The sequence below is a fragment of the Arachis hypogaea genome, chromosome 13 (assembly GCF_003086295.3).
Source record: "Arachis hypogaea cultivar Tifrunner chromosome 13, arahy.Tifrunner.gnm2.J5K5, whole genome shotgun sequence".
Lineage (NCBI taxonomy): Eukaryota > Viridiplantae > Streptophyta > Magnoliopsida > Fabales > Fabaceae > Arachis > Arachis hypogaea.
The window spans coordinates 65,513,660-65,520,962 of record NC_092048.1 but is presented as its reverse complement, the minus strand read 5'-3'; positions in this window follow the sequence as shown (position 1 = coordinate 65,520,962).

Genomic DNA, 7,303 nt, shown 5'->3' with positions numbered 1-7,303 from the left:
GTAAGGTACTCTTACTTCCATCTGAAGGGGGAAGGGAGAGAGAAGGGGTAAGAACTGGGGAGTTCTTAGTAGGGTCGGGGTTATTAGTTACGTTCATTAATTCTATGTTGTTTAGCAGACTATTAGCAAAATACAAAGAAGCAGTAATTAGAAAACACAGATAATTAGAGAAGATAGAGAAAACAGATAGCAGAACACAAATAGAAGAATACAAGAAAATAATACAAGCGCAGAGAATGGAATACAAACAAGGAAAGTATACATTCATACCACAATCATAACAAAAGAAATAAGCAACCAAGTATGATGCATGTCTAGTCCTAGCGCAGGTAATGAGCTCATCTGTCGGTTTCTACCCGCTCCTGACGTAACCTGAAGCAGCTGAAACGGGTATGGTTTTCCAGTCATCATAGGTACAGTTCTCACTAACCGATGTATGCATCATATCCTCTGTAAGCAAACTCTGCCTTACAGGTGGTGGCATACCAGCCGTGTATGAAATCATATTCTCTGTAAGCAATCCTTGCCTTACAGGTGCGGTATTCTAGCCGTGTATGAATTAATATCCTCTGCAAGTGATCCCAGGTTATTAGTTGCAGGTACAGCTCTCAATAGCTGTGTAACACTGGAAAACGTTCTGTGGTTGTACCACTATCTATCTGTCTGCCTTCACGCAGCAGATCATTACATAATCATTCTCATTATCATCATTCATCATCATTTTCATTATTCATCATCATTTTCACATTCTTATGCAGTACCTATTTCTTTCTCTGTTCAATCATACTGTACAAACTTTACATCTTTCACTTTTACAATATCCTGGCTCAAACCATTTCTCCTTATCATATTATTCTTTTCTCTTTGTATCTCTTTACTTTACTCTGGTTACTCTGTGCTCTGTGTTACTTTATTCTGCTCTGATTTCTCTGTTTAACATGTGTATTTAAAGCTTATGTAAATTTCGGTATGAATAGTTAGCCTGTCCCAGGTATACATTCATTAAGTCTATACTGAAACAGTTTAACTTTTCATATAACACCTAACCCTAGTCGCAACTCAAGTACTAACTAAGTTGCCCTAGTTCGTTCACTAGTATTTGTCTGTTTTTCTGTTATTAAAATTTTACAAACTTTTTCTTTGGTTTTTATCTTTTCTTTAACTTTTTATCTTTTCTTTATCTTTGCCTCACTATCATGTTATTACACTCCCTAAGTTTTTTATGAAGGTAATTATGAGATTCTGCACTTAAAGTTGTCTTTCTAAAGCTTTTACAAAAAACTGCCTTTTCCGCATTATTTTATTATTTTTATTAAAATATTATTTTTAATTAAATATTATTATTTAATATTTTATTATTATTTATTATTTTAATACTAAATTTTCAAAAATTAACTTACCTTTTACTTTTAACCTTTAAAATTTACTTTTTACCACCCGTAACTTTTAATATTTCTATTTTTACCACCCTAACTTCCAGAAATTACCATATAACCCCTTAAACACCAAAAATTTTACTTTCTTGCCCTTTCTAAGATCTAAAAGGTATTCTTCAATGTTCTTCACCACACTCAAAGTGTTCTTCGTGTTCTTCGTATATTCTTCAAATTCTTTCTCTGTTTTTACCCATTTTTCAGTCTTTTCAGCAACCGATATTTACCAAAATTCAAAATCAATTTCCAGCCACTAAAACCCCATATTTTCTACATGATTTTAACACAAATTGAACCTCAATTTAAGCTCTAGGGTTTTGTTTTCCAGCAGCCACAAGAACACACATTCATAGCTTGAATTTCATCAAATTTCATCAAATTTTCACCAAAATTTCAACAAGAATTACTCATGCAAACAATCAATTTCAAGCACAGCCAAACCATATCATAATCAAACAACTCAAACAAAATCAATCAAGATTAAATTCGTCAATCCCTACCTAGTTTTGCTGCTCCTAATTCGGTTAAACTTTCAGGTGGTCCTTAAGCACTTTTTCCTCCTAAATCACATCAAGAACAACTTTAAATCCAAAAACTCTCAACTGACCAAATCTCACTCAGTATGTTAGGAAGAGATATCTCACCTTAGACTTGCTGGAAATTCACGTTTCTTGGCCCTCAAGTCAAGTTAAGCATGATTCCTAAGGAAGAACATCAAGAAAACACATGTTTTGCATGGTTTTCCTTGAAAACCGAATTGAAATGGGAGGGAGACAGCCATCTCACCTTATTTCCATCCTTGATAAGTTACATGGTTATGTAGAGGAAGAAGAGAGGATCATTTTGGTGAAATTGGAGTTTTGATTTGAGTTTTAGTTTAGAAGAAATCAAGCTTTGAAGATTAAGTGTTCATGAAAGTTTCTCTCTTTTCTCTCTTGTTATTTTCGGCCAAAATGATGAAATGAGACAGCCTTGGAGGTCTTGGGGGTGTAAGGTGAGTTGTGATTGGTTGGCTTGGAGGTGGATTAAAATAATATTAAAATATCTCTGGTGTACAACTACTAAAACTAGGTGTATCGGAACACTCGTAAACACATCTCTAAAAATTATTTTCTGAGCTACTAGCATAAATGACACTAGTAACATATTTATTATGAGAATAAAACATGAATAATGAGGCCTTAGCATTGCTAAAGTCATCAGAGAGTGCTGGTGCTAAGCTGCACTAGTAAACTGTTAACCCGGTTAAACCGATTTCCTATTTTTAACTAAAACAGACCAGGTAACCTTATAATATCATTCAAGCATCTTCTAATACTAATATAATGATAATTTTATACTATTATCTCTCTTCTTTCATGAATCGAGTCCGGTTCATCAAACTGAGACTATTTACAAAAAATAGAATTAAAACTCTTAACCGATACGGTTCAAAAACTGGGTTTTTCGTGACTACGTTATCGAGCGTGCCTCAGGAAAGGTTCTATCTTAAAGATTACATAATGACAATGAGGATTGAGATACTTGATGATATATCAGAGGTTCTCCCCTTACTGATCTTCCAGAGAATTCCGTGCCTTCGGAAAAGATCTCGCATACTCAAAAATCAGGGTTGTTACAAGTATCTCTTAGATATCTAATACAGGGGACCGAGTCCGAGATATTAAAGTCTTCGTGGTATAAGTTAGAACCCATGGACAGCCATTCCTGAGATCCGGAAAGTGTAAACCTTGTCTGTGGTATTCCGAGTAGGATCTGGGAAGGGATGGCTGTGACAAACTTCAAACTCGCGAGTGCTGGGCGTAGTGACAGACGCAAAAGGATAGTAAATCCTATTCCAGTATGATCGAGAATCGACAGATGATTAGCCATGCAGTGATAGCGCATTGGACCATTTTCACAGAGAGGACGGGATGTAGCCATTGACAATGGTGATGCCCAACATACAGCTTGCCATGGAAAGGAGTATGAAGGATTGGATGAAAGCAGTAGGAAAGCGGAGATTCAGAAGGAACTAAGCACCTCTATACGCTTATCTGAAATCCTCACAATGAATTACATAAGTATCTCTATCTTTATTTTACGTTTTATTTATCTTTTAATTATTAAAACTCTATAACCATTTGAATCTGCCTGACTGAAATTTACAAGGTGACTATAGCTTGCTTCAAGTCGACAATCTCCATGCGATCGACCCTTACTCACGTAAGGTTTATTACTTGGATGACCCTGTGCACTTGATGGTTAGTTATGTGAAGTTTTGACAAAGTGTGATTCACGTTGAGAGCACCAAGCCTTTGGCACCATTGTTGATGATCACAATTTCGTGCACCAAAACTGCAATTGAAGAATAAGTTTCTTAGCAGAAGAAAAAAAACAAAAAAAAAGTCAAACATCAAGGATCAATGAATAAAGGTTTCACAGCATCACCTTGGTTAGCACTTAAAGGGACATCTAAATCCTGAAAACTAATAAAAGAAGAGCTTCAATTACAGTCTGCATGAAACCCCATGAACCTAGACTGAGTGCTTTCAAATAAGGACAAATATGCTTTTCTGTTTTCTTTCATTTTTCTCATGTTCTATTGCTTGCTTGGGGACAAGCAAGATTTAAGTTTGGTGTTGTGATGACAAGTCATTTTAGGCAAGTTTTACTAGTGATTTTTACTTGTTTTCATTAGGTTTCATGCATTTCTTGCACAATAAGTAAGTAGTTGGATTGGAATTTCATGTTTATCTTAATTCAATCAAACATTGTTGATTTTATGCATTATCATGAGATTTATGTAAGATTTATTTGATTATTATGAAATGATGCAAAACCTTATGATTTTGGTGAGACGACTTTGATTGCATGTTTGATTGATGGCAGCTGAAGAGATGAAAAGAAAAAAGCATATAAAGAGGCAGGGCAGAAGAACGTAGTGCTCATTTAGAGAATGCTACGTTCCCCTACAACATGAACATTGGTGCAACGCTCTATTCAAACAGCGCTACGCTCTCTAGCGACGCGTACGCATACAGAACGCTTACGTGTAGGGCAAGCATTTTGGAAGATCCACACGTACGCGTGCATTACGCGTACGTGTGGGTGTGATCAGTGTTTTCAGGCCAAGAGCGCTACGTTCTCTTTGAACGAGCTCCTGCGACAATTTCAAAATCTAGAACTCAACTTTGGCCATCGACACGTACGCGTGGGTGTAGCATCTTTGAAGAAGCCCGCATTCGCGTGGATGGCGCAAAAGCTGGGACTTGATAATTTGACATCCACGCGCACGCGTAGAGGACACGCACGCGTGGGGAGCGCTCGTGGTGCGAACGTTACGCTCATTTAAAGAGCGCTACCAAAGAACACGCACGCATGTATGACACGCGTATGCATGATAGAGGCTGGAGATGTCAATGACGCGCACGCACATATTACGCGTACGCGTCGATGTGCAAAAATGCAAGGGACGCGCAACCGTGTATCACGCGTATGCGTGATGAGTACTCAGCAAGAAAGGCCAAAAAGCCCAATCCAAGTATCACACGTATGCGTGATGAGTACACAATGAGCGTTGCACTCTCTTTGAGAATGCTACGTTCTCCTAAAGCTGCATGGAAGCACCAATACCAACTTTTTCTGACTTGCTGCAACAAAGGCCAAAAAGTCCAATCCAAGTACTTGATGACTGAATTGGAAAGCGTATAAATAGAGGAGAATTTGATTCATAACGAGTCAGCTAGCAGATCGGGAAGGCTAAGGAAACATTGCACTTAAATTTCATTTTATTTTTCATTTTGTTCTTCATCTTCTGCACTTTTTCTTTTCTGTTTTGTATTAGAGCAATGATGAACTAAACCCCAAATTCATTAGGGAGAGGAGCTCTATTGTAATCTCAATGAATCAATAAAATTCTTCTTCTTCTTCTTCTCTATTGTAATCTATTTTGATTGTGAATTACTCACTCTGGAAGGGGGTTTAATTCAATTAAATGTGGGTGTGAGCCTCGGAAGGGGAATCACTTACATTAGAATTGGAGCTCTATCCTTCACTACTCTCTTGATCAACACCATTCAGGAAGGATTGAGATCTTGAGAGTTAGTGTGGCTTATGGATGAGAGAAATGCACTTAACCTCTTCTCATGACAATTGGATCAAGGAATTGGCAAGATTGATTGTGATTAGAGAGGTTGGATTACCAAGGAATTGGGATCCAATCAAATTCAATTTGCCATAGATCTACCCATATGATTGAGAAAGGAGTTGAGACCCATTTGATTCATAAAGGATTATGATATCTCCAATCCTTGATGAATCACTTTCTTTGAATTTCTTCAACTTAGATCTCTCTTTTTTCACTGCAATTTACATTGTCCATTTTTGTTTTGAATCCCAGCACCCAATTCCCTTTATAATTCATGCAATTTAAGTTTCCTTACCATTTAAGTATCTGCACTTTTACTTTCCTGCACTTTGAGACTCAACTATTTACATTCCTTGCAATTTAAGATTCAGTTCTTTTAATTTCTTGCACTTTAAGTTTCAGTTATTTAAGCTTCCTACCATTTACCTTCCAAGTTCTTTACATTCTGCACTTTAGATTTCTTGCAAATTACTTTCTGTCAATCTAATTTCACTCAATTCATCAATATTAGCTTAGCTAAATTCATCACCATACTAAAGTTGCTTAATCCATCAATCCCTGTGGGATCGACCTCACTTTCATGAGTTTTACTACTTGATGTGACCTGGTACACTTGCCGATTAGTTTGTGTGGAATCGATTTTCCCTCATTAGAGGCATCAAAACAAAGATATAAAAGAAATCAAAGAGCAGCTCCAACATCGGCTTGAAGGACGACCTCACCTAAAAAGCTCCTACATTAGCATCTAGAATGCTCTCATCCTCTTGTATGACCTCCTTAGGAGAGGTTGGATGCAGGACCTCTTCCAAAATAGAAGTAGAAGCGTTCAACTTCTGAGAAGCTAGGGCACCTTTATCATCCTCTGGAATTAAAACGATCTGGCTACCAATCACAATTTTTTCAGGATCAATGGTAAAGATATCAACTCTAGCGGCAATTACTTGAAATTAGGCCTTTAAATTTTCTATACGGTTGTCCATGCCCTTTCCAATAGAGCCCTCTAACTCCCCATGTTAAACCTTCAACTCCTCCAACTCGGTCATCAAATTGAGCTTCTCCCCATAAACTCAGGTATAGCTCTCTTCTGCTTTTCTCTTCAAAGCCTCCACCTCCCACTGCGTCTTGGCCTTCTTCAAGCTCGTCCACCTCTCCTCAAAGGTCGAACACCTCCTTTTGAGTGGCATTAAGGGGAGTTTAGAAAGCCATTTTAGAAGGACAGTACAAATTCCAGCAGCACGAATGCCCCCCCTTTGCCACCATCTCAATATTCTTCTCCAAAAAGGTATCATCCATGACAATGGAACTCCCAGGAAGGATGTACTCCTCGCTAAAGGAAATAGCATCAAACTCTTTGTTGTAGATACTGCCGTACTTATTGGAGGGAGCATTGCGCTTACGAGAAGTACCCGAGTCTGACTCCTATCCTGTGTCCGAAAAAGAAGGAATGGGTGAAACAACTTGGGCACTCGAGCCCTTAGGAGGAGAAGTTTGAGCAAGCTATTCAGACTAAGAAGAATTTGGATAGTACTGGGGAGAAGAAGCAGGTGTAGTGAGCGACTTCTCGGTCTCTTTAAGCTGCATATGCCGAGCTGCTGCATTTTTTGGCTTGGAGAAGTCTATTATAAGAAGCTGATCCACTTGTAATTTTTTCTACAAACAGAAAGAAAAAGATTTAGTAACAATATAAGCACACAAAATCTATCTAGAAATTAAATCTATCTACCTACCTCGGTTCAGACAT